The 27,998-nt window shown below is 39.4% G+C and overlaps 1 long non-coding RNA gene across 1 annotated transcript; it reads left to right on the top strand.

Annotated features, from left to right (window-relative positions):
* The first annotated feature begins 24,556 nt into the window (after positions 1-24,556).
* Positions 24,557-27,083, top strand: LOC143846219 (uncharacterized). The gene is made up of 2 exons (XR_013234701.1): positions 24,557-24,802; positions 25,863-27,083. It is a non-coding gene; the product is annotated as an uncharacterized LOC143846219 (long non-coding RNA).
* The last annotated feature ends 915 nt before the right edge of the window (positions 27,084-27,998 follow it).

The following is a 27,998-nucleotide window of genomic DNA, read 5'->3' as shown; positions in this document are numbered from 1 at the left end:
TGGAAACATCTATAGATTGGAGGGCTAGGATCAGCCTATGGAAATGATTTTTGAGGCACAACCTATTTATGTAGTGTTCCATCACATGGACGGTTTGGATCAACCTATGACGTGGTCCGTACCGTTCTTTGTCGGCCCGTGCATCGCACGGGTTTTTACTAGTATCTATTAAGCTGCCGATTGGACTTTCGCTGCTTTTATAGACCTGTTTCTTTCCCAAAATTCCTTCCGCATATCTTTCGCATAACCGTACGTTTTTTAATGGTTTGTATCCTCTGGGTCCCACTTCTATGATGACGTTTCTTGGATTTGTACGTGCGTTTCTCTCCCTCTAGTATATATATATAGCAGAAGAGAAAATGAGAGAACTTTTGGAATTATTTCAAAATTCTAATAGAATTACACATCACTTTTTTTGACTTTTTTTAATAAATGCACCCATTTAACTCACATATTTTCAATCCTACCCCCTCCTTTATGCTTTTTAAAAAAGGCACCCATTAAAGCCATCTAATTTCAATCTTACCCCCTCCTTTATGCTTTTTTAATAAAAAATCTATAGGGTGATCGTAACCATCCGATTTAAGAGGAACAACATATTATGGAAACCTTTATAGATTGGAGGGCTAGGATCAGCCTATGGAAATGATTTTTGGCGCACAACCTATTTATGTTATGTTCCATCACATGAACGGTTTGGATCAACCTATGATGTGATCCGTACAGTTCTTTGCCGGCCCGTGCATCGCACGGGGTTTTTTACTAGTATATATATATATATATATATATATATATATATATATATATATATATATATGAGTTAAGTGAAGCTACACATACGTGTAGCTAACTTAGCTACACCGACGGCTTAAAATACAGTGGGCCCACATTGTTTGGGTGATCCAAACCATTCATTTGATAGGCCCTCACATTGATAGGGTGTGCCCAAAAAATCAGCTCCATAGGATCATCCCCACCCTTCAAACTGTGGAGGCAAAAATGGACAGATTTGTGAAGGTTTTTACGCGTCCATTTTTGCCTCCACAAATCGTAGGGTTGGGATGATCATATGTAACTGATTTTTTGGGCACACCCTATCTATGTGAGGGCCAATCAAATGAATGGTTTGCATCATCCAAACAATGTGGGGCCCACTGTATTTTAAGCCGTCGGTGTAGCTAAGTTAACTACACGTATGTGTAGCTACACTTTTTAAGCCGTCGGTGTAGCTAAGTTAGCTACACGTATGTGTAGTTACACTTTTCTCTCTCTCTCTCTCTCTCTCTCTCTCTCTATATATATATATATATATATATATATATATATATATATATATATATATATATATATATATATATAGTTTTTCTTCTTCTCAGCTGCAAGACTAGAGTTGAAAATTATCCACAGAAGGCAAATGAGAAGGTTTAGAAGAGCAGGGGCGGATCTACGTGTAGAATAAGGGGGGCAGCTGCCCCCCTTTGAGTTGGGCAAAAACTCCTTTATACTGAAGAGGGCTATCTGAAGTAATATAGGTGCCGGCCGGGGGGGGGGATTTATGAAATAGAAAGGTCGACCAAAACTGAAAAAACCCTAAAGGCCAAAACCTCAAAACGCAGTTGCCGAGGCCTGTGAAGAAGAAGAAGAAGCTCGCCGTTACTTCACCGTTTCCCCGTGAAGAAGAAGAAGACTCATTTTTGGGTTTTTTTCTTCTTTTTGGGGTATATTTCTCTGATTTCCAGTCTCTCTATGTGGAATCTGTTTGTAGGGTTTTTTTGCAACCCTAATCAGTGTCAAGCTTGATTTTATCAACTAAAACCTGGATTTTACAATCTTGGATTATAAAATCACTGTTTTCAACAATGAGTTCTCTGCCCTGGGCAATTGCTACTGCCATGGTTGATACTATTGCATAGATTTTGAAGAACAATGGGTTGGCTATTGTGAAAAGTGTAGAAATCATCTCTAATGGTTCTGTTCTCTCTGAATCTTGTATCTTTTTTAATCTTGTATTAGAACATGTTCGTTTCAGATTATGACAACTGATTGTCAGACCGAATACTATTATTGGACTCAAATTTAAGTGTAATTTTGAGCCCAATAATAGGTTTTGGACTTACAATCGGTTGTCATAATCTAAAACGATCAGGGCATTAGTTTTCCCCTTAAGCTAGTTGTTGGGTAAAAAAAAGGGGTTTCAATTTATTAATTTTGGTAAATTTAACATGCTCATGTTGGTGGAAGAATCATTGAAAGATTTTTTAACTGAAAGCGACAGTTCTATAGGTTTCTAGATTTTTCTATTGTTAGTTAAAAGTTAAAGGGATAATTACATTTACACCCCCTCTAGTTTCTGACACATCCACTTCCACCCCTATAGTTTAAAACGTGACAAATACACCCTTGTAGTTTCAATTTGTTTAAGGTAGGACCCTCAGCTGAAGGTTCGTCCATAGATTGAAGGGTTAGGATGATCCGATGGAGCTGATTTTTTGGGCACACTCTATCTATGTCAGGACCCATCAAATGAACGCTTTGGATCATCCAAACAATGTGGGCCCACATTATTTGGATGATTTTTTGGTAGTGTTTGAATTCGGGTAGGGGCCCACATTGTTTGGATAATCCAAAGCGTTCATTTGATGGGTCCTGACATAGATAGGGTGTGCCCAAAAAATCAGCTCCGTCGGATCATCCTAACCCTTCAATCTATGGACGAACCTTCAGCTGAGGGGGCAAACTTTAAACAAATTGAAACTACAGGGGTGTATTTGTCACGTTTTAAACTATAGGGGTGGAAGTGGATGTGTCAGAAACTAGAGGGGGTGTAAATGTAATTATCCCAAAGTTAAAAGTGAAAACCCACGCACCCACTGTTACTGTATGGGAGTGTAATTTCTGCTTCTATGAGTTGAGTTGATTCAAGTGTTTGATTCAGCATTGTTTGATTGTAATTACAACATTGTTTGATTACAGCATTGTTTGATTCAAGTGTGATGTGAGTGTGATTACATCATTGTTTGATTCAAGTGTAATGTGAGTGTAATTTCTGCTTCTATGAGTTGAGTTGCCTTGCCAAACAAGAATTTTCCTTAAAAATTTGCGTCAACGTGAAAAAACCCGACCCGACCCGAACCGACCCGAGATTTATCATGGGTAGGGCCCGGTTTGGGAATCGTGGGTTTTCCGGAAAAAAACCCGACCCGAGATATTTCTCGGGTAGGGTTTCTCCAAAACCCGACCCGAGTTGCAGCCCTAGATACAATAGTGGAGTCCGTGGGGCGAACAAAACTCAAAGATGCTTAAGAGTTAGTGGGACCCACAAGTGAAAGAGATTTAAGACAGTAGAAAAGTATGGAATGTGGGCTCAAGTTTCGAACTCAAATCCAAGATTAAATAATTGGATTGGGGCCCGATGTACTTGGGTACTTTATCTAAGTTGAAAATCCTAACTTCAATAGATTTTTTTTCTACTCTGGGTTTTTGAATTCGTGTTATTTGAAACGAAGTGCACGCGTGCTTCAACGCTGGTTTATTGAAGATATTTGGATCCGCCCAACCTGTAAGGGATTTTGGCAGTGTTATCATCTCTAGGATTCGACCAAAGCTAGACTCATTATGACTTATGGAACAATCTAAGTCTGAATTAGTCAGAATCATGAGCATTATTCGGATCTTACTTGAATTTCGAGTTCAATTCTAGATCATGTATATATGTCTTATTGAGATTGTAACCAAGATATTATTACATCTGATCATGACCTGGCCGATTGATAATCCTACTAACTATATCTCAAACCTCTAGAACCAATAAAGCTTAGGAGCTCCATAATTGAGTTAACTTGGCAAATCACAAGAGGAACCATAACTAAATGAATGTCATGATTCCTTAGAGAATATTCCAGTTTAACTAAGAATGAAAATAATTGTTCAATTACTCATTGACAATGTTAGTAATATCACAAATGGTTCAAACATCCCTTTTGAATTCCACTAACCGAGATTTAATCCATGGATGTTGATGGAATGTCACGATCATGGATATGATCATGAAAGGCACCATGAGGAGGAGAACGTGGGGTAAGATTCTGGCATGACCCCTGTAAATCAGGCTTTGCTTTTACCAAATAGAGCTCTTTGCAAATAGCTTTAATAAGACCAATTGGTAGTTGAACAGCGACTGAAAGAGAAGAACAATTGCTTCATCCTTCTAACTAAAGTTTTATTGGAAAGAACTCTATTTGGGACCCAAACACGGAACGGGTGTTGGACCCACTGAAAACGACAGATGAAAGAATAAACAAAGGTGCGGTGCGTACGATAAAAGAAAGTAAGAAAGACTCAATAAGAAACACTCAATACAATAATAATTAATTGTATGGTAGAAATTGTATCCTTTAAAGGAGATCGACCCTCCCAAGTTATAGAAAATGATATATTCGCCCCCTCCTCTCCCCATGGCCACCCCCTTTGATGTACTTATGAGTGTATGACTATTCTTTTTACACTAGAGGGGGTGACCCGGGGAAGAAATGGGGGCGAATATATTATTCCCCTTCCATATATTATATATACATAAACAAGGGCGACTACAATATCTAAAATCTCTATCAAAGTTAGGAGCTTCTCCTTCTCCAGTGCCATAAAGTGCCAACGTGTCAGCATCTGGACCCCAGATCTTGTGCCGATCATGTCTGTTGGATCTCCCCATCGCTTCCCGACCGTCGATCCGTGCAACTCGATCGGCCGGGAGAAACACACTGTAGTCGCGGACATGGATGGAACCTTACTCCGGGGCCGAAGCTCATTCCCTTACTTCGCGCTCTTCGCCTTCGAGGTGGGGGGAATCCTTAGGCTTCTATTCTTACTCCTTGCTTTGCCAATTGCCGGAATCTTGTACTACTTCGTTTCCGAGTCGGCCGGAATTCAAGTCCTCATATTCACGACCATGGCCGGAATGAAGGTGGTGTTAAACAACCAATTACTCTAAAACTTAAGTTGTTGGAGATAGCGTTATTTAATCTTTTTTACTTTAACACATCCCCTCACGTGCGGCCCCTTTTATTAGGGTTGGCTTTTGGCACAGGTTGCCCTTGTTTTTTGGGGCGGCCATTACATGTGGATTTTTAATATCAAGGGGTTTTGAATCGCGTTATTTAATCTTTTATACTTTAATAGGTGTCAGATATTAAGGGGAGGGCCACCGGGTTCGTTCGGCACCCTGGTGCACTTGTGGGGCGTAACAAGGCGACCGGCCTTTGTAAGACCTTTGGAGAGACCATGCCGGACGTCGGGCTTGGTGACCGGAAAACTGACTTCCCTTTCATGAGCCTATGCAAGGTTTGAATTCTTTGATACAGTTATTAGGTACTAATCAGCAGACTTTAGTTAAAAAAACACGGGTGCAATATTGAGCTTACAGTTTTGAGGAAGATATTCAGGCTACCTTGGCACTATCATGTTTTAATAATTGCACAAATACTGTTGGTCTTTTCGTCTTTAGTTGGCTTTTGAGAACATTTTGGGAACCTTTGACGGTTCTTTAAATAATAAAAGACAAGATGAATTAGTGCAGTTATCAAAACGTGCCAATATCAGTAGCCTATAGTTCCAAAAGATGGAATGAGGAATAATAAGGATTTCTTAAATTAATTGCTAAAGCCATTTAACAGCTCACATTTGTAAGAGAGAACAGACACCTCAGATGAATTAAATGAATAAGACAAAATCAACTTAAAAGTGAGCATGTGTGGCTGTTCTTTCCTTCAAAAGTGAGCTATGAAATTGTCAAGCGAATCCCACACTTGGACGCATTTTTTTTTTTTAAATGCTATGGGTCTACCTGGTTGAATGATCCAAACCATTCATTTATCCATGCGGCCCCAACTTAGATATACCATGCTCCAAAAATCAGCCCCGTAGAACTATCCTAACCCTCCGATCTGTAGAAGGATGGTGCGATAGAAAAAACTCTTCTGATCGGAGGGTTAAGATCATCCTATGGAGTTGATTTATGGAGCACAACCTATTTAAGTATGAACCCAACAAATAAATGGCTTGGATGATGTAATCACATGGGCCCAGCTGCACTATTTAAAAGATTGTATAAGAAAATTTGCAGTTTTGCAAAACAAAAAATTCTTGGCTCACTTTTGCCTAAGAACAGTCGCCTCAAATGAATAAGATAAAATATACTACGAGGTGTTTGTACTCGAAGAGTTGTCTAGACATTCCCAGCGTTTGGATTGGTGGAATCAAGTGATGGAATTGGGATCTGGTTTTGATTTTGCCTCATTCCAGTATTTGGTTGCATGTCACCAAAGCTCTGTCGCGACGGAGGGAAACAAACAAACAGAGCTCTTTGTTTTCATACGAAAAACATTTCATGTGATAAACCATCCCAACCCCCTACCTCTATAAAAACAGAGCAGAAAAGGTTGCTTTTGAGGTGGTGTTAACGTGGAAATGCACTACAACGTACAAAGGTTGCATGGCTTTGTGCTGAAAGAGGAGTAAGCAAGTGTGACAGATAACCCACTCACGTCTTCTATTATTCGGCTTACTTTAGAAACAACAGAATCGGTGAAACAGTACCTGCAGTACAGCAGGTACTGTCTTACAATCAGTGGATTTCAGTAGTGACAAAAGGCAAACATCTTTAATTGGAAAACTTCTAAGCTTCCTGCCGACAATTTATATTTAAGGGAAAATTACATTTACACCCCCCTCTAGTTTCTGACACATCCACATCTGCCCCTATAGTTTAAAACGTGACAAATACACCCCTGTAGTTTCAATTTGTATAAGGTAGGCCCCCTCAATTGACGATTCGTCCACAGATTGAAGGGTTAGGATGATCTGATTGAGCTGATTTTTTGGGCACACCCTATCTATGTCAGGACCCATCAAATGAACGCTTTGGATCATCCACATAATATGGGCCCATACCCGAATCCAAACACTACCAAAAAATCATCCAAATAATGTGGGCCCACATTGTTTGGATGATCCAAAGCGTTCATTTGATGGGCCGTGACATAGATAGGGTGTGCCCAAAAAATCAGCTCCATCAGATCACCCTAACCCTTCAATCTGTGGATGAACCGTCAACTGAGGGGGCCTACCTTATACAAATTGAAATTACAGGGGTGTATTTGTCACGTTTTAAACTATAGGGGTAGAAGTGGATGTGTCAGAAACTAGAGGGGGTGTAAATGTAATTTTCCCTTATATTTAATTTGTGACTACAACAGGAGGAGTGGGACCCACCAAAGTCGAAGAGACTTGACAGTATGAAGAGGATACAATAGTGGAGTGGGTGGGGCGAACAAAACTCAAAGATGCTTAAGAGTGAGCAGAGGCTATTAGTGGGACTCACAAGTGAAAGAGACTTAAAACAGGAGAAATGTATGGAATGTGGGCTCAAGTTTTGAGAAATTACGGATTTCGGAGACCTTTTAAAACAAGAATAAAACATGGGCGTTCTTCAAAATCGAGTGGGAAAAAGACCCCAATACCCTTCTGACATCATTAGGACTAAGATGGAGTCCTCGTATGTTGGTCCTTCTGACATGATGTCAAATCTTCCTAGTATGTTGTTCCATAATTGAGTTCAATTCTAGATCATGTATATATGTCTTATTGAGATTTTAACCAAGATATTATTACATCTGATCATGACCTGGCCCATTGATAATCCTACTAACTATATTCCAGTTTAACTAAGAATGAAAATAATTATTCAATTACTCATTGACAATGTTAGTAATATCACAAATGGCATGGGCGGTTCAAACATCCCTTTTGAATTCCACTAACCGAGATTTAATCCATCGATGTTGATGGAATGTCACGATCGTGGATATGATCATGAAAGGCACCATGAGGAGGAGAACATGGGGTAAGATTCTGGCACGACCCTGGCTGAAACGAGATCTCCTTGGAGTAAATCAGGCCTTGCTTTTACCAAATGGAGCTCTTTTCAAATAGCTTTAGGACCAATTGGTAGTTGAACAGCAACCGAAAGAGAAGAACAATCAGCAAAGGAAGATCTGATAACCACACCACACAAATTTTGGCTTCAAAGCCTCCTGCTTAGTGAAGCTATGCTCTACCTAGAAAGGCAAAGCAAAGCACTGTGTAAAGATGTAAACACAATAGCAAGATCCCAAGTCAATTCGCAATCCAAGAAAGGCAAGGAGAGAAAAGACACTCCAAGAAGATACCTAAGATGGCTAGCACACGTAGGAGAGAAGTCCCAAGAGAATTCGCAATTCCATTGCAAGAAAAAGAGACAAATATTCCCTTCAAAGTCAATAAGAGACTTAAACGTTGTAACCCCACAACAGAGGAACAGAAGCAGACATATAAACCACCCCTTCTACCTAAAATAGCTCTAGTGCTATACCAATCAAAAATCATGTACTTTCTTTTTCTCTTCTTCGTGGGGTATCTTTTGTCCCTCTAGTTATTATAACATGAGATGGTATTTTACTTTTCTTTTCAGATGGGTCCCATGTTCTACTTATTTTGGAGGGACCCAATGAAAAAATAGGCCAATGAGGACAAATTTCAGTGGGCACGTGATCGTAGGTATTGTCCATTCCCATTTTGTCAGAGGGACCCAATGAAAAAATAGGCCAATGAGAACAAATTTCAGTGGGCATCTGATCGTAGGTATTGTCCATTCCCATTTTGTCAGATCATACATGTTACTCTCTCTGCTCTCTCTTTACATTCGTCAACAGAAAGAGAACCAAGATTTTCCTTTTATGTCTTTCTAGTTTGTGTCGAGGGGTGATGATGAAGAGTCGAATAAGAGTATTGGAGGGAGATTATTTCCAACATAAATTTGCGATGTGTTGGTTTGAAGCAACAAAAAGGGAAATGATTAACTTGGCCTCTATGGAATGTAGTGTGAGGTTGTCTCCGCCCATGCAACCATACATCTGCTGACATGGCACATTGATTAGATGACCTGGCCGCTGACAATAAATCACTAGAAAGCAATTTAATCATGCAATGGACAATAAATTCCATCACGTCTCTCCGGAGAGTAAAATCGTTGCATCCATTCGATCAAATCAGTTGGGTCCATGATCTACCTATATGGAAGACAGAGAGCAAAAACACTGTAAAACAACTGTAAAATGATCGGTAAAACATTTGTTTATATATATATATATATAGAGAGAGAGAGAGAGTTAAGTGAAGCTACACATACGTGGGATCGATTTTTTACAAATTTAGGACGGAATATAGGTTGCAAATGATGGAGTACAAGATCAACATTCTAATTGCACACGTGTGGGATCGATTTTTTTGGTAGGAAACCCGGATTGTTAGGATCGATCTTGACTGTCTCTCACCTAGTTGAACTTAGGTCACTTTTACCTTACTGGTAAAAGGTAATTTTTAGGTCTTCGGAAAATGAATGTGAAATCAAGACCGTAGATCTTGTAGTAGATCGTGTGGCCACCGACGTGGTTCTAGAAATGCAGTTATAAAGATCTTTCTTATAACCACATTTTTTGTTTGGTCCTATGCCTTCTAGATGGTATGTGTCCCACCCACGTGATCTAAGGTAACAGGTGGCCCTATATAATAATTACCTTCCCCGAAAAGAAATTAATGAGTTGGGATAGTGTTAAAGAAGGCCTAAGATTCGTTTCAATAGAAACGAAATCTACACTGACAGAGTTGGGTCTCCTCATGCTACATTTAGCTCAATCCACTATTCGTTCTTGTCTTATTTGATTTGTTCTTAAATTCCAAGATATATGACCAATTCAGATGGGTCGCATTCAAATTAATTTCTTTCCTTATTTTAAAAAAATAACTTACATAGCACGAAAATACTTCAAATGATATCTACAGCCCCCTTTTTTCAAATATATGTAGCTGGCTCTCATGGAATAATCTCCCTCCAATACTCTTATTCGACTCTTCATCATCACCCAACACAAACTAGAAAGGCATGAAAGGAAAATCATGGTTCTCTTTCTATAGACGAATGTAAAGAGAGAGCACAGAGAGTAACATGTTGTATGATCTGACAAAATGGGAATGACAATACCTACAATCAGATGCCCACTGAAATTTGTTCTCATTGGCTGATTTTTTCATTGGGTCCCTCCAAAATAAGTAGAACATGGGACCAATCTGAAAAGCAAAGTAAAATACCATCCCATGTTATAATAACTAGAGGGAGAAAAGATACCCCACAAAGAAGAGAAAAAGAAAGTATATGATTTTTTATTGGTATAGCACTATAGCTATTTTAGGTAGAAGGGGCGGTTTATATGTTGTGCTTCTGTTCCTCTGTTGTGGGGTTACAACATTTAAGTATCTTATTGACTTTGAAGGGAATATTTTTCTCTTTTTCTTGTAATGGAATTGCGGATCCTCTTGGGACTTCTCTCCTACGTGTGCTAGCCATCTTAAGTTTCTTCTTGCAGTGTTTTTTCTCTCCTTTCCTTGCCTTTCTTGGATTGCGAATCGACTTGGGATCTTGCTATTGTGTTTACATCTTTACACAGTGCTTAACTTTGTTCTAGGTAGAGCATAGCTTCACTAAGCAGGAGGCTTTGAAGCCAAAATTTGTGTGGTGTGCTTATCAGATCTTCCTTTGCTGATTGTTCTTCTCTTTCAGTTGCTGTTCAACTACCAATTGGTCTTAAAGCTATTTGAAAAGAGCTCTATTTGGTAAAAGCAAGGCCTGATTTACAGCGAGGATATCTCGTTTCACTTAGGGTCGTGCCAGAATCTTACCCCACGTTCTCCTCCTCATGGTGCCTTTCATGATCATATCCACGATCAATATTATCAACATCCATGGATTAAATCTGGGTTAGTGGAATTCAAAGGGATGTTTGAACCGCCCATGCCATTTGTGATATTACTAACATTGTCAATGAGTAATTGAACAATTATTTTCATTCTTAGTTAAACTGGAATATTCTCTAAGGAATCATGACTCAGTTCAAATTTGCCAAGTTAACTCAATTATGGAGTTCCTAAGCTTTATTGGTTCTAGAGGTTTGAGATATAGTTAGTAGGATTATCAATCGGCCCAGATGGAATAATGTCTTGGTTACAATCTCATTAAGGCATATATACATGATCTAGAATTGAACTCGAAATTCAAGTAAGATCCGAATAATGCTCATGATTCTGACCAATTCAGACTTAGATTGTTCCATAAATTCTCTACATTCGAGTGTCTATCCTAAAAAACAGGGAGGTTTAACTATTTGTATAATTGGTTTATCTACATAAGCAAATTGTTGTAATTATTTGTATTTTTTTAAAAATGAATAGTAACTTCTAACATAGAAATTTGGTAGATATTGTCTTTTCTTTCCAATAAAACTTTTGTTAGAAGTATTTTAATTAATTAGTAGAAGAGAAATTTCTAAATTGCCATTTTTCTATTTTGATTTATGAAAAACTCTTAATTTAAATATATTTTTGTATTTAACAAGCGGCTAGATGCTAGCATTCCTCATTTTGATAATTGGAACACCCTTACGGGTCGGGTGAAACCCGGCCCGGCCCGCCCGTTTGCCAGGTCAATCCAAATCATACATAGTAAATCAAGCATGGAATTGTGAAGATGAAGTTGACGCATGTCTCAGAGAAAAAGGATGATGCAATTGCAGAACTGCAAAGCTTTTCAAAGTGAGTTGGATAGAGTAGGTGGGCGGGCCTCCTTTCTACCTTAGACAGTTTAGAGACATCGACCTTGTCGAGACACACACCCATGACCCAACCCACGCCCTACCCCAAAGGTATCTTCATATATTCACTTTGGTGGGTCCCACTTATTGTTGCCCCTTCTCAGTTTTAAGTCTCTTTCACTTGTGGGTCCCACTCAACTATTAAAGCCTCTTCTCACTCTTAACTCTTAAGTATCTCTCACTTTTGTTGGCCCCACCCACTCCACTTCTCACTGTCAAGTCTGTGACTTCGTTGGTTCCCACTCCTGTTGTAGTCACAGGTTAAATAGAAATTGTCCAGAGGAAGCTTGGAGGTTGAAAAGCAATTAAAGATGTTTGCCTTTTCACTACTGAAATCCAATCTTTGTAAGACAGTATCCCCACACTCTTTTCCCAAAATTTGCAAAAATCGCGAGGTATCCCTGAGTTCTTGATATTGGCACTCCTTTAGCTTGACTACAACCTTACGTTGGTCGTTGGTATTTTCACTAACTCATCTTGTCCGTTTAAGCCTAAAATGTTACCTGAGAGTTGTCACCGCTCCCGAGAGCGCCCCTGCAATTATTTTTAGATTAGACGAGCAAAAAATGGACGAAAAGGAAAAGCCGAGTTTGTGCCATTATCAAAACAGGCTAGTGCTAATATCAGTAGCCTTCCTTAGGCATTTAAAGAAACAAAAGACAACTGGATTGAGGTCGACATCAAAACATGGGTGCTGATATCAGTCCCTTGTTCTCCAAAACTCATAAAGAATAAAAGACAAACAATAGGGGTGAATCTATCAAAACTGGTAGTGCAGTTGTCAAAGCATGGTAGTGCTGGTATCGAATGAGGGTTATCAAAACCATATATAAAAAGAAAAGAGGAGTTGCAACAGCACGGGGGTGTCAAAGGAAAGAAATTGGGGCAAGTATATCATTCCCCTTTATTTACCCTTGTCGATTGACTGGATAGTCCCTTGCGAAGCAAAAAAGCAGTCATCAATATACCTCAGGGGCTGTCCAAGGGAGAAAAGGGGAGCAAAAGAAAGAATGTCATTTCTTTTTTTTTATTCCTTATGGTTACCCAGGCCACCCCTATTGGCCACCCCTATTGACCATTGTGGAATAAAAACAGTTACAAACTACTTAGAACGGGCTGTCCATGGAATGGAAAGGGGGTTAAATATATCACTTCCCTTTATATAGAGAAAAGTACGGAATGATGATAAAAGTTTCGAGAAATTACGGATTTCAGGTACTTTTAAAACAAGAATCAAACACGGGTGATTCTTCAAAATCGGGTGGTAAAAAGACCCTGATACCCTTCTGACATCAACAAAATCATCCTTCAGCTCCCTTTTTCATTACTGCCCATTAAATTGGCGTGTTTCACAAGGCATCTTTTGGTTCGTTTAAATGTGTATTTGAACCAACATAATCTTGGCTTCGTTTCTATCTTGGCCGTCAGAAATAACCAGAGACAGATGGATGCTTTACACATATTAAAAAAAAATTTGGAGAACACTGGCACCGCTGTACACAGCTAGTTTGGTTTGGATTTTAAATTTTCCTCTGAACCCGGAGTCCCTTGGGTTTGTTTAAATCTTGGTCGTCTCCAATTTGCATAGACGGCCGGATCCACGACACGTAGACATCAATATGGAACGGTGGCGTCTTCTAACAATACAGCTATCTCTCTGTTGAGATTCCACAGACTTACCCATTATTTCCATCGGCGTACCCCTTAATTCCACCAGCGTACACCATATTTTTGTCGGCGTACTCTAGAATCCGGCGGCGTACTCGATACGTTTAGAACACATGCTTGAACTCAGAAAATCCGGCAGCGTACTCGATATTCCGACGGCGTACTCTAGAATTCGGCGGCGTACTTGATATCTTTTGGAACACATGTTTTAACCCAGAAAATCCGGCAGCATACTAGATATTCTGGCTGCGTACTCTATAATCCGGCGGCGTACTTCATATCTTTAAACGGTGGGTGTTCCTTGAATCCGGCGACGTACTTGATATTCCTGCAGCAGCGTTATTAGCTAAAAGAGACGTGAGAAGTAATAAAATATTAATAACGTCACCGTTTTAAGCCAAAAGAGACATGAGAAATAATAAAATATTTAATAACGTCGTCGTTCTCAACCAAAAGAGATGTTTAAAACAGAATCCTGGAGGATGTAGGTGCGCCACGTGGCACTCCTCCTCAAAAAACATAAAACTCTCATAAGGTGATATATTTGGATTGTAGAAAAAATCCTCACCATATCCCACGTTTTTAGCAAAATTGTTTCTATTACTCAATATCCCACGTATAATAGCAAAATTGTTTCTATTTATTGGAGAAAAAATCTCCACTATGTCCCATGATTTTAGCAAAATTGTTTCTATCTCTCAATATCTTACCTGTATTAGTAAAATTTTGGTGAATTAGTTATATTTTGCCCCGTGCATCGCACGGGTTGTCCACTAGTATTCAATAACGTAACCCTTTTCGCCCAAAAGATAAGTGAGAAATAATAAAATATTACTTTAAAGATAATGATTGACGCTGGGTTGTGAGTTTGTCAAGAAGGGCAAGATACGAGGACTCTGTTGATGTCAAAAGGGTATTGGGGTCTTTTTACCACCCATTTTTGAAGAATCACCCGTGTTTGATGCTAGTTTTAAAAGGTACCCGAAATTCGTAATTCCTCGATACCCGCATTTCGTACTATTCTCCTTTACATAAGGGCGGGGGATATTTGGTTTTCAGAAAGGGGAAGAGAACGGAAGAAAGGTGCAGAGATAGGGAGAAGGGCTTTGCAGGGTTATAGAGATCAAAGAATAGCATAGGGAGAGAGGGGACCTTGCTGATTTTGATGAAAAAACCTACAGATCTGTAGAGAAAAAAGCCCTAGAAAATTTTGCAGAGGAGAGAGAGGGAGCTCAAGCTCCGTTTATCCCAGCCGGATCCGCCTCCTTTACACCACCACTATCACCACTATCTTTTCCTTTGATTCCCCCCATCACTACCTCCACCACGATTAAACCCTAGAGCTAATCTCCACCAATTCCCCCCACCATAGCTGCTAACCATCGCCAGCTTATCATCTCCGTCGTCGTCTCGAGAATCGAATATGGATCATCTCAGAAATCCTAGAAAAAGAGTCTGAAATCTGGAGCCCTATTCATCCCCATTTCAAATTTCAGGTAATATTTCTAACACTCTTCTACTCTGTTAGAATTTGTGTAACTGTTTTACTTTGCTTTGATTGTCTTCTTGATTGAATAGTGTGTCACCCTGCTGTTTGTTATTGAGTGAAGGTTGCGCATAACAAAGCTTTCATGTGGTTAGCGTATGAAGGTTTCACCTAACTATTCTTCCCGTTTGGTTAGCGAGTGAAGGTTTTGCCTAATTAAACTTCCCTGTTTGTTATTGTGTGAAGGTTCCACATAACAAATTTTTCCTTCCTGCTATTGCGTGAAAGTTCCGCATAACGAGGCTTTCCTGTTATTTAGAGTGTGGAGGTTCCACCTAACTAATTCTCTATTTGATTAGTGCGTGAAGGTTCTGCCTAATTAAATTTTCTCATTTGTTAACATGAGAAGGTTCCACATAACAAATTGTTCCCGCTTGTTACTGCGTGAAGGTTCCGCATAACAAGGTTTTCCTGTTTAAGAGTGTGTGTAGGTTCCGCATGATTGTTCCAATCCCATTCGCAGTATGTGATGGTTCCACCTGATAGTCCAAAATCTCTGTTATTGCCGAATCGTGTCATTCAATCAAAATTTAGAATCTCTTTTGCATTGTTTCCTTAAAAATCTTGTGCCGGTCAAAATGTGTTGTTTGTTCGGCTTTGGCATTCGTGCGACAAGCACACTTTGTCAAAGAGGGGCATCTGTAGACACTCCATTTTGACCGGACCCTAAATATCAAATTTGAATAAAATCCTAAAATTGAATAAGACCCTAAAGTCGACCGTGAAGTCCCGAAGTTGAGTGAAATCCCGAGGAGCTGAGCCCAAATGCAAAGAAAATCTGAAATGGTATCAACCTGTTGTGCTCGTTGGTAGGTGCAATATACCCAAGAGGTAGTTAATACTTTAAAGAAAATCCCTGTAAAATTTCGTGAAAATCGAGCCTATTAAGCCTAACCCCCTTTTTCTTCCCCTCATTTTCATTCTTTGTTGATTTCTTTATCTCATTTATTACTGCCATGTTTGTTGTTTGCTTGTTTAGTTGTATGTCTTCCTGGCATGATACAGATTATTGCTTTCTTAGTATAATCACCTGCTTAGATGTAGCTTTTTACTGTTTATTTGCTTATTTTATTATGATTATCTGCTTAGCTGTATCTATGCATGTGTTTGTTTACTGTTTTCTTATATGTGATGAGTTAGGATTAAATGTGATGAGTTACCCACAAGAGATTTAGCGTAGAAAAGACAAGATAAGGGAGTGTGTGTGTCAAAAACAAGTGTAAATGTTATTACAGGGAAGGTAAAAAGGAGAGGGGGTGAATTGAAATGAGGGAAGCGTGACAATACCAAGGTCCCATATACAAAAGGAATGATATTTTCACCTCTTTCCTTACTTGGACAACCCCCTATAGTGCATAAAATGGGTACAAATATACCACCAGAGTGGGCTGTCCATAGAAAAAGGAAGGGTTGAAATATCATTCCCTTCTATAAACCCATTTCGTTAACACAGGAGGTCACTCCCATTTTCGTTGAAAAATCAGTGGGGAGAAAACCCTAACCACACAGAGGAAGAGAAAGCATCAATGCTTTGGGTTACTCTAAAACCGAGTGGATTAGCAAGGTAAAGGGGGGTGAAGTATCACGGGTGTGGCTGTCTAGAGGAAGGGAAAGATTCCCAGAAATTATCAAAGCTTATAAAAGAGATGGGAGCTCGTGAGGAGAGAGGCAGCTAAAAAGAAAGAGTTGAGCTCTCTGTGGACCCAGGAATGATAAAAATGAAATGTGAGATGAGTGCTTTGGACCATTTCTATGGAGGGAGCGGAATGACAGAATTTTGAACAACAAGGTCAAACCAAGCCATTTCGTAAGCCTTGCTATTATTGTCTCTATTATCACATGGGGTCATGGGCTGAGGGGATATAAAAATATTTGATAACTCAAATTTTGAGAAATGGAGTCACTGTGCTATCGGAGAAACGCTTGAAAAATTGTATCAAGCCTCGATAGGAAGCGCCTGCGGTCGGAACTTTAAAAGTTAACTTCGATGGAAGCTCGATGGGGAACTCGAGGCCAGTTGGGATCGGCGGAGTGTTACAAGATTCAAGTGGGAATACGATCATGACATTCTCCGGTCCGGCGGGAGTGTGCGACTCAAATGAAGCGGAGGCTAGGGCATTATTGTTTGGCCTTCAGTGGTTTATGGGACATGACCTTGGGCCTCTTATTGTGGAGAGAGATTCATCAAATGTTATTTTTTGGGCTTCCAATCGCTGTGCGGGACCTTGGAGATTAGCAAACTAAATCGATGAGATACATGATTTAATTCATGCTATTGGGCCTTTCTTAAAGCACCGGCGTCGGTATGCAAACTCGGTGGCGGACTTATTGGCCAAGGAGGGTGTGGGGCTTTCGGATACGATTGTTCATTTCAATGATCATAGGGGGGAAGGGGGGTATCTATGGAATGATGTAATCGATAAATTGATGCATGTATATCACCGGGACATCTTGTCCCTAGTGTTCTGTACACCCTTTTATTGAAATAAAATTGTTTTCATTTTTATTTTATTTTTTAAAGATGAGTGCTTTGGAATTAGCCCCTCTTTTATAGAATAGAGTCCTAAGCAAGAAAGAAATTTTGCCTTTACGAGACTTTACCCTTATTGGGTTGGTTTCATGGTATTCAGGTTTTCAAGTTTATCTCATGTGGCGGCGGCCGCGAGTTCTAGGGTTTCTAGGGCTTCCACAAGCGTGGTGAACTTATCCCTTTTACCCTCTCCCGCTTGTGTGTCTCAAGGTGCTACATGTCGGCTTCCAATTGCGTGCCAAATTTAACCCAGCAATCTTTTCACTTTTTTATGAAGAATGAGATTAAAAAAATGTGTTTCTAGTGAGATTAAAGGCTGATTTCAGGAGACCAATCAAGCCTGTTTGTTTTTGGATTTTGAGTGCCGATTGTGAGTCCAAAACACAAAATTAAGGCATATTTGTTTCGGATTTTGAGAACCGATTGTGAGTCCAAAACTGATTATTAGATTGTCCGACAAAGAAAAACTTTAGTGACAGCACTTGTGCAAATTAATTTGAACAGGCATGGCCAACTTTTGAAAGATAAATAATACGAAGGCCTCCTTTTTTGAGTTTTTTTAAGAAGAATTTACTATTTAATTGGATGGTTCTCCATTCAGCAGCATGAAAAAATCGACCCATAGCTTCAGGCCGTGGTGCCGGATCAATAATTTATAGTCGCAATTAATAGTTGGACTTTAGCTCTTAAAAACATGGGGATATTGCTCCTTTTTTTTATTAGGCATTCCACACTCTCATAAGCGCTTTTCTTATTGGCTATTGACAGTATCTTGAGAATTATAAAGGCCATTAAAAGCAAATTAGGAAAGTACACTATCCATATTAGACTGCCCTATTAAATTATGGGAGTGCTGATAAAAAAATAATTCGCAAAAGGGGATTTTGTCAACCAGTCCACACTAGGGTTGCAACTCGGGTCGAGTTTTCCAGAACCCTACCCTACCGGAGAAATTATCTCGGGTCAGACCGGGTTGGGTTTTTATTGAAAAAATCCACTATTGATCAACCCGGCCCTGCCCGAGATTGTTTCTCGGGCCGGGTCGGTTTTTTCAACATTGTCGCAGATTGTGCACTGGTCTATTGAATGGATTATTATCAAGAGGTGTGCCACTAGGGCAGATGGTTCTCCATTCAGCAGCAAAAAAAGAAAAATAAATATGTTACTGCATGATTCACATAATGTTTTTTGGCTTATAAGAAATCCAAAAGAGATTTCTCATCAAATGTACGGTTCAGATCTATAGAGGGTGTTCTTCACTGTGCTCTAATGAGGTCGCACCCTACTGAAAGATTTCCTCTTATGAGATTAAAAAATTGCAAAGGAAAAAAGACAACAATTTTAAAGCATATTCATCTATTAAATGAAGCACCAACACACAGAAATTTGAGAGAGCTCTGAGGGGGGGAGACCGGAGACTGATGGATGAAAGGAATTTTCATTCGAGAGTTTTTAATTTTTATTAATTATAGAATATAAAAAAGAACCGAGAAAAATGCGGGTTTTACCTTGGGTCGGGCTTTTTCCCTTTATACCCGACCAGGCCTGAGATTAATGCGGGTTTTTAAATCTCAAACCCTACCCGGCCCAAGACCCATGATATTTGAACCTGACCCATGGCTTTTTCTGGTCGGGTAAAAACCGACCCAAGTTGCAACCATAGTCCACATATTAAAAAATGGGATTTGCTAGATATTTTAGCGGAGCCATTCTCACTTTTGACCGAGAGAAAAGCCACAGAAGCTCATTTGGAGTTGAATTTAGTGTTATTGATGATAGATTGAACAACAATTTGAAATGTGAGGATTAATTAGCAAAAATCCCTTTCCAAAAGGAAATATTTAATTTCTTTCTTTCTTTTTTTAAATAATAACTACCATAGAGTAGGGGTGCAACTCGGTTCGGCTTGGGTCGGGTTGAGGCCAACCCAACTCAACCCGACCCAAGGAACCCTTTTTTCCGACCTGAAACTGACCCAACCCGATTTCCAACTTGACAAGGTTCAACCCGACCCAATTTCAAACCTAACAAGGTTCAACCTGACTCGACCTGAATTTTTAAGCTTAGAAGAAAAAGAAGAAAGTGTTCAATGCAGCGCTCCCTGCACTTTAGTGGCTTATATAGCCTCTCATTCGTCACTTTTTGTGGACCCGCGAAGGTGTACCAGCTATACAAACCAATGGAAGGCTTTTTAAGCCACTAAAGTTCAAGAACACTTTCCTAAAAAAAAATCATAAAAAATGTCTGGTTGAACTTGGGTCGGGTTGCCCAAACCCTCAACCCGACCAAACTCAACCCGTGTTCGGAAAACTCAACCCGAACCCCGAAGCCGACCCCACCTGTTTTTTGGGGTTGAACCCTTTGGTTACGGGTTGAACTCGATTACTGCCGAACTCAGCCCGAGTTTCACCGCTACCACAAAGAAGGGAGGCTTTTATCGCATGGTGGACGCAGCATAATTGGTTGGGCAAAAAAAAGGAGAAGTGATATTTACGCTCCTTTTGATTGACGTCAGAAAAATCCAGTGGGTCTAATTTTGGAGAGGGTGTAGAAAGCAATTAAAAAGTAGCAACACCTTTTTTAAGAAAGAGTTATAACAAGGCGCCCCACTACGGTCCATTGGTAGGTGAAAAGGTGACCCCTACTGTTTTTTTGGGGCGCTCATAAATTCGCCCCTTCTCATTACGCATTCGCCCCTTTAACGTTTAACGTTTTACACAGTTGTTTTTACTTATTGGACCAATTACCAATGGGGGACAAACATTAGGCAGAATTATCAACTGGACCCAGGCTTTTCAGAAATTACCAATGGGGGACAAAATCTGTCTTTTCAATAAAAGTTGGACGAAAATACCCTTTGGCATATAAAACACGTTTTGACTTTGGAAGGGGGTTTTCAAGTCTCTGCGATTGGGGTTATTAGGTATCAAAATGGGGTTACCAATTTCAGAACGGGGTTTTCAAGTCCCTGAAAATTGACCGAGATTTCTGGAGTTTTGGAAGAGGGTTTTCAAGTCTTTAGGAATGGGGTTATCTAGTATAAAAAATGGGGTTACTAATTTCTGAATGGGCTTATCAAGTCCTTGAAAATTGGCTGAGGGTATTGGAGTTTTGGAATGGGGTTTTCAAATCTCTAGGATTGGGCTTATCAAGTATCAAAATGGGGTTACCAATAACCCCAATCGTAGAGACTTGAAAACCCCATTCTGAAATTGGTAACCCCATTTTGATACCTAATAACCCCAATCGTAGAGAGTTGAAAACCCCCTTCCAAAGTCAAAACGTGTTTTATATGCCAAAGGGTATTTTCGTCCAGCTTTTACTGAAAAGACAGATTTTGTCCCCCATTGGTAATTTCTGAAAAGCCTGGGTCCAGTTGATAATTCTGCCTAATGTTTGTCCCCCATTGGTAATTGGTCCTTACTTATTCAATAGCCACCAATTCCTGATTATCCATAAACCTTCCTTTCACAAGCTTGCTCCCCTCAATATGCTAAAACCAAAATAAGATTAAGGAAACTAAGAGAAAGCCATAAAAGAACAAGACCTTAGTATGATTTTGAATAAATCAAAGAATAGATGATGAAACCCTCTGGATCAGTGAATTTGGGGAAATCCATTACAGATAGGCTTTTCGGTTCTTTGATTTATCTCCACTACTTTGGAGAGATTTAAGTGGAGGATGGAGTTGATCCAAATCCTTCAGATTTAACTGCTACGTACATCAGGAATTGACGTAAAACGTTAAGTAGAATGTTAAAGAGGCGAATGGGGGGCGAAATTTATCAGCGCCCAAATCCTCACTCTTAAGTATCTTTGGTGGGTCCCACTCCTCTTTGCCTTTTCAAGCAGAATAATAGAAGAAGTGAGGATCAATTACTGTTGCATGCTGGAGAGTTGAAAAAATGACGAGAAAATGTTGAGTTTTGAAAAAACACTAACAAATGCTACTTTATTAAAAGAAAGATTGCTAGGGACGAAAATACCCCTCAACTTACTTTAATATTTCTCTTATTGGTTTTACCATTTTACTCTTTTACTTGCAGGTTTTACACTCTTTCATTTCTAGGTTTTACTCCGACGCATTTTGTGTGAAACGACGAGATTTTCCGGCGATAGAAGCCTTCTTCTCCGGCGAAACATCTCATTTCTCTAGCAGCAGATGCTCCTTTGTCCCGAGGGATTCTGAAGATTAACAACTATGCCTTTCTTGAAAGCCAAGAGCACCGATCTATCAGTGTTTATATCGTCATGTGAGCAGAGGAATAAAATAGAATGGGAAGATGAGAAAGAGAAATTGGATTATGGACATGTTGAGAAACCCCATTTGATAATTTTTTTTTGTGTTACTGTGGCTAATGGAAAACTCCACTACCTCTCTTAACTTCTAAACTTATAAAAGAGATGCTATGGCAAAGTCATATGTTCATCATTTTCGTGCTATCCAATGGACATCAAATGATTAGTTATTTTCAGAGATCTCACCATCTTCTTCTCAACGCAAAAACAGGTACTCGAAGCCAAAACAGGATAATCGAAGCCAAAATTTACTTGGTCGAAGCCAAAAATTACTTGGTCGAAGTGAAAAATGTGTTTCCTATAATATTCGCCGTTGTGTCTTTCGCTTCGACTAAAGTTTTTTAGGCTTCGAATAACTGGTTTTTTTGCTTCGACTAACATGTTTTTGGCTGCGACTAAAACTTTTAAATTCCAGTAACATTTGGAACTTTTTTCATCTTTAACTAATATATTTTAGCTTCGAGAAATATTTGTTGGCTTCGACTATCTTTTTTTTTTTGCTTCGACTATCGTTTTTTGGATTCGACTATCATTTTTGGCTTGGAGTAACTTTTTTTTTGCTTCAACTAGCATTTTTTGGGCTTCGACTATCATTTTTGCCTAACTTACATTTTGCTTCGAGTACCATTTTGGCTTCCACTATCCTTTTGCCTAGTGGAAGCTCTTTGGGCAACTAATTTTGGCTACAGCCACTAGAAAAGAGGAAATACTTACAAAGATAATGAGATTTTGGATATTTGGAGGAAGAAAAAGAAAATGAGAAAATGGCGTCTTTAGAGAACTCCTTCTAACCTCTCAAGACAAATGAGCATATGCAGGAGAAATGAAGATGTTTCGCCGGAGAAGAAGGCTTTTATCGCCGGAGAAGAAGGCTTCTATCGCCGGAAAGATAAAGTGTAACAACAAAGAAGAGAAAGATAAAGTAAGGCTAGGGGTATTTTCATCCTAAAAAGTTCATTTTTAATAAAGTAGCATTTGTTAGTGTTTTTTCAAAACTCAACATTTTCTCGTCATTTTTTCAACTCTCCAGCATGTAACAGTAATTGATCCAAGAGGTGAATGGGTACCTGTCACACTTGCTTACTCTCGTTAGAGAAAACTACGAAACGTAGTAACAATTTTCGAGGAGTTACGAATTTCGGGTTCCTTTTAAAACTAGCATCAAACACGGGTGATTCTTCAAAATTGGGTGGTAAAAAGACCCCAATACCCTTCTGACATCAACATAAACGTCCTTCAGCTTCCTTTTTTATTAGTGCCCATTAGATTTGCGCGTTTCACAAGGCTTCTTTTTATTCGTCTGAATGTGTATTTGAACTGACATAATATTCGGTTCGTTTCTATCTTGGCCGTCGGAAATAACCAAAGACGGATGGACGCTTTACATGTGTTAAAAAAATGGCTACGTTATTCATTCAGACGTCGTATGTTGCCCTTCCTGACAAATTCACAACCTAATTTCTATCAGGATCTTTAAATTAATATTTTATTATTTCTCACTTATCTTTTGGGTAAAAACGGCTACGTTGTTGAATGCTAGTGGATAACCCGTGCTATGGGGCAAAAAATAACTAATTCGCCAAAATTTTGCTAATATACGTAGGATATTGAGAGATAGAACCAATTTTGCTATTATACGTGAGATATTGAGTAAATAGAAACAATTTTGCTAAAAACGTGGGATATGGTGAGATTTTTTCTACAATCCAAATATATCACCTTATAGAGAGAGTTGTGGGTGCCACGTGGGGCACCCACGTCCTCCAGGATTTTGTTTTACACATCTCTTTTGGTTGAGAACGGCGACGTTATTAAATATTTTATTATTTCTCACGTCACTTTTGGCTTAGAACGGCGACGTTATTAATATTTTATTATTTCTCACATCTCTTTTGGCTAAAAATGCGGTCGGATTCAAGAGTAAGCCGTCGAAATATCAAGTACGCCGCCGGATTCAAGGAACACCCACCGTTCAAAGATATCAAGTACGTCGTCGGAATATCGAGTATGCTGCCGGATTTTCTGGGTTCAAACATGTGTCCCAAACGTATCGAGTATGCTGCCGGATTCTAGAGCACGCCGCCGGATTATCGAGTACGCTGCCTGATTTTCTAGGCTCAAACATGTGTTCAAAACGTATCGAGTACGCCAACAGAAATTAGGGGTACGCCGACGGAAATAATAGGTATGCCAGCGGAATCTCATACAGAGAGATGTCGGTATTGGTAAAAGACGTCACCGTTCCATATTGATGTCCACGTGTCGTGGATCTGACCGTCTATTCATATTGGCGACGACCAAGATTTAAACGAACCTAAGGGACTCTGGGTTCAAAGTAAAATTTCAAATCCAAACCAAACCAGCTGTGTACAGAGGTACCAGCGTTCCAAAAAAAAAAAAAAAATACACGTGTAAAGCATCCATCCGTCTTTGATTATTTCCGACGGCCAAGATAGCCCAAGGTTATGTCGGTTCAAATACACATTCAGACGAACTAAAATAATCCTCGTGAAACACGCCAATTTAATGGGCAATAATGAAAAAGGAAGCTGAAGGATGTTATGTTGATGTCAGAAGGGTATTGGGGTCTTTTTACCTCCCATTTTTTAAGAATCACCCGTATTTAATGTTAGTTTTAAAAGGTACCCGAAATCCGTAATTTCTCGAAACTTGTGCCGAGTTTTCTCCTCTAGTTTTGCACAAGCCATGCAAATTTTGTACTTTGTAGTTTATTTCCACGAGAACACCACGTCAAAAGCAACCTTTCCTGCTCTTTTTACAGGGGTGGGGGGGTTGGGATGGTTTATCACATGAAGTGAAGAAAAACCCTTGAATACGGTTGAAGGAAAGCTCATCCCATCCATGGCGGTTTGTACGATAGAGATCTCGGACCGAGTGGAGGGAACTTGAATCACATTTCAATATGTGAGGAGATCCGGTAATGGAGAGGTCGATCGGCTAGCTCAGGAAGGTGCATCTAGGACGGAGTTAGAAGTTTTTGATCCCCTCCCCTGATATCTTGAGGTATTGTGTTGTTTCTCCTTTCTTCTTGTTTGTTTATCACTCGGATTGTGAGAAGCCCTAAGGCTAGAAACACAAAATTGAGCAAAAGGCCTCTCTCTCTCTCTCTCTCTCTCTCTCTCTCTATACTGGATAGGTTCGGTCGAAAGTCATTTTCTTATGGACAATCGTGCCCTTGCCCTAATTTTCATTTTTCTTAGAGGGGGTAAAAACTCATTTTTCCCCTCAAAACAGGGATCTCATACAGAGATGATGGGGAGGTATCAATTGGATAGAGAGACAATAGACTTGGGTTGTGCGAAAGGAAAACCCAACCCAAGAGAGGCTCTTTATTTTTGGGTGAAAATTAGTGCAGGGGTACGATTGTCCTTATGAAATTTACTTTTTTCGTCTTAAAACTGGTGCACGTTGATTTTCGGAGGAACCTCCACCTACATCGAAAATTATATGTTTCTAGTTTGGGAAATGTTATCAACATAACCATATTTTTATATTTGCACAAACCCAGAATTATATGATGGGTGGCCATACAAACTCATATTTTTCAAAATGTACAGTACATAGGATGATCCAAACCGTCCGTGTGTTGGGTCACAACCTAAATCGGTCCTGCCCAAAAAAATCATTTCCATAGGATGATCCTAACCCTTCGATCTATAGGGAGACTGCACATTATGGAAACTTCAATAGATTGGAGGGTTAGGATCATCCTATGGAAATGGTTTTTGGGACACAACATATTTATGTTGTGGCCCAACAATTGGACGCTCTGGATCATCCTATGGAGTGGGCCGTACTGTACATTTTGAAAAATAAGAGTTTGAACTGCCGCCCATCATATAATTTTAAAATTGAATCTAATTTGAATAGAAATTTGTGCAAATTTCTATTTTTTTTTAACTTTATAATAATTTATTAATTGATGTATAACAACTATTTGTTGCCCCCTCTGGTGCACATACCTGGCTCCGCCCCTGCACACACACATCTTACCTACTTATTAACTATAAAACATCTACCAAATAGTGTGACTAGTTTGAAAATTGTGAGGTTTTTGGTGCAGGGAACGAGACGTTTGAGAAGCTAGCAACGCTGGGCTTACCATCTAGCTTCGTGTTATATTTGCTCACCCAATACAACCTAAAGCAGGCATCAGCAACAAATGTGGTGAACAACTGGTCAAGAACCACGAATTTCGCACCACTGTTAGGGACTTTCATATCCTATGCTTATTTAGGACGATTTCGAACACTCCTCTTTGCCTCCTTGGCATCTTTCTGGTACAATCTGTGACTCCAATATCTCTCTCCTCTTGTTCCACTAAAGACTAAAGAAACGCAAAGGGGAGGAAATAACATTCCCCTTATTATTATTATTATTTATTATTATTAGAGGTATTAATAAATGCTCAGAGAGGCATGAATGGAGAAGAGATTGAGAGAGAAACCATATGGGGATGATTCTTATCAGGCACTTTAGCTCTTCGACGTGTTGGATGCTGCAGAGTCTCCATGGATTCACAGGAGTACCATGTGGGTTTACTTTGCCGTCGACTACAATTGCTGCTTCGTTTAGGAAACTGAAAGAAGATGATCATAAAATCAAAAATTTTCTAAATAATCACAACATGCATGAGTGCAAATGCATAGAGATAATAGATTATTTATACCTGAATTGGTGGGTGAGAGGAAGCATTGACATGGTGGAGCTATTGGGGGAAGGATCAAATAGCAAACTTGCTTGCTGATCGGCCGGCAGAAGCATAAGGCGGCGCTTCTTATAAGCCGCGACAATTACCCGAGCGATACCGGAGAAGATGTTCTCTTGTGGAGGGACATAAATATATATCTTTGTACCAAGGAGAAAGAGGCTGATGGAGCAAAGCATAAGAAGAGCGGGGATTCCCAAACCAAGTGCCCAACTTACATTGTCTTGAATATAGACTACAACTGTGAGTTCAATCATCATGCACGCGGAGAAGGTGAAATAGTACCAATTGAAGAAACTATCTATTACTTTCCTCCCCTTGTACGTTGTGGCATCGAAATGATCGATCCCGAAAGGAAGGTTGCATGGCCAAATTCCTCAGTCACCGATTGTGAGAAGCCCTAAGGCTAGATATAGAACACCCAACTGCTTGGAGGAGGGACCCACGCATAGTCGTTGATGTGCATTGCAGCTTGATGGTCTTAGCTCGTATCGGTGCTGTTAGGGTTAGGGTTACCATTCCCTATCATTCAACCACAAACATTCCTAATGAAGTGTTAGTTTTACTATCTAACAATTGTTAGAGTAATTAGGTCAAGCAAAAGGTTGCTTGAAGCATTACACCCAAGGTATCTAATTTGGAATACCAAGTTTGTTGCCTCCAGCCCCTATATATAGAGATACACTAGGGTTATAAGATGTTAATGGGCTCTAGCCCAAATGGGCCCACTACACCTGGTCCATTACCTATTGGGCTTATATTAGAACATACATGGGTTATATTATATACCCAACAATCTCCTCCTATGTTCTACATATAGCACAATCCAATAGATAGATAATGTGATGTCCAAACAAAATTATTGAATCATCCATATCACCATATCAATAAAGATTTGTAATCCAACTGAAAACAAAATACTTTAAAGAATAAACAAAAGTTTTAGAAATAATCTAAACTCAAACATAAGCAGTTTCATATGTAGGTGAACTACTTAATCAACGGAAGGGAAAATAATAGTTCCCACTGCGCTATAAGGATTCACTCATCAAGTAAGTCATCCTCGTCAAGATCCAAATTGAGGCAATCTCCTCCATTTTCGTCAATTCCTGTAAATTACCAAATATGAATTTCATTAAAATGAATCCAATCATTTGTGTATTTTACTAAAAGTATCTAGTTCTACAGAAAGAACTTAGTACAATTTCATAATGGCTGAAAAATAAATATCAATATCAATAAGCATCAATGTCAAGTTTCATTCAAGAACAAGACCTAAACAGTTTCTTTACAAAGAACCATTCCAAGTTTTCATTTGGAATGTTACAGGCATCATATCTAAATTGAGTTAAGCTGTATCATCAAGTTTGGAATGAAACAACCTTTCCCAAGAAGGACATGTCATCAAATGTAGAATGACATAAAGATAACTGTAAACATCATTGAAACATATCAAGTGCTTATCTTAGCCAAGATAGGGAGATTCGAAAA

The sequence above is a fragment of the Tasmannia lanceolata genome, unplaced genomic scaffold, assembly GCF_043159265.1.
Source record: "Tasmannia lanceolata isolate RefF3 unplaced genomic scaffold, GAP_Taslan_0.1 ptg000015l, whole genome shotgun sequence".
In the NCBI taxonomy this organism is placed as follows: domain Eukaryota; kingdom Viridiplantae; phylum Streptophyta; class Magnoliopsida; order Canellales; family Winteraceae; genus Tasmannia; species Tasmannia lanceolata.
Note: the sequence above shows the minus strand (reverse complement) of the source record. Positions and strands in the feature narration are given on the sequence as shown.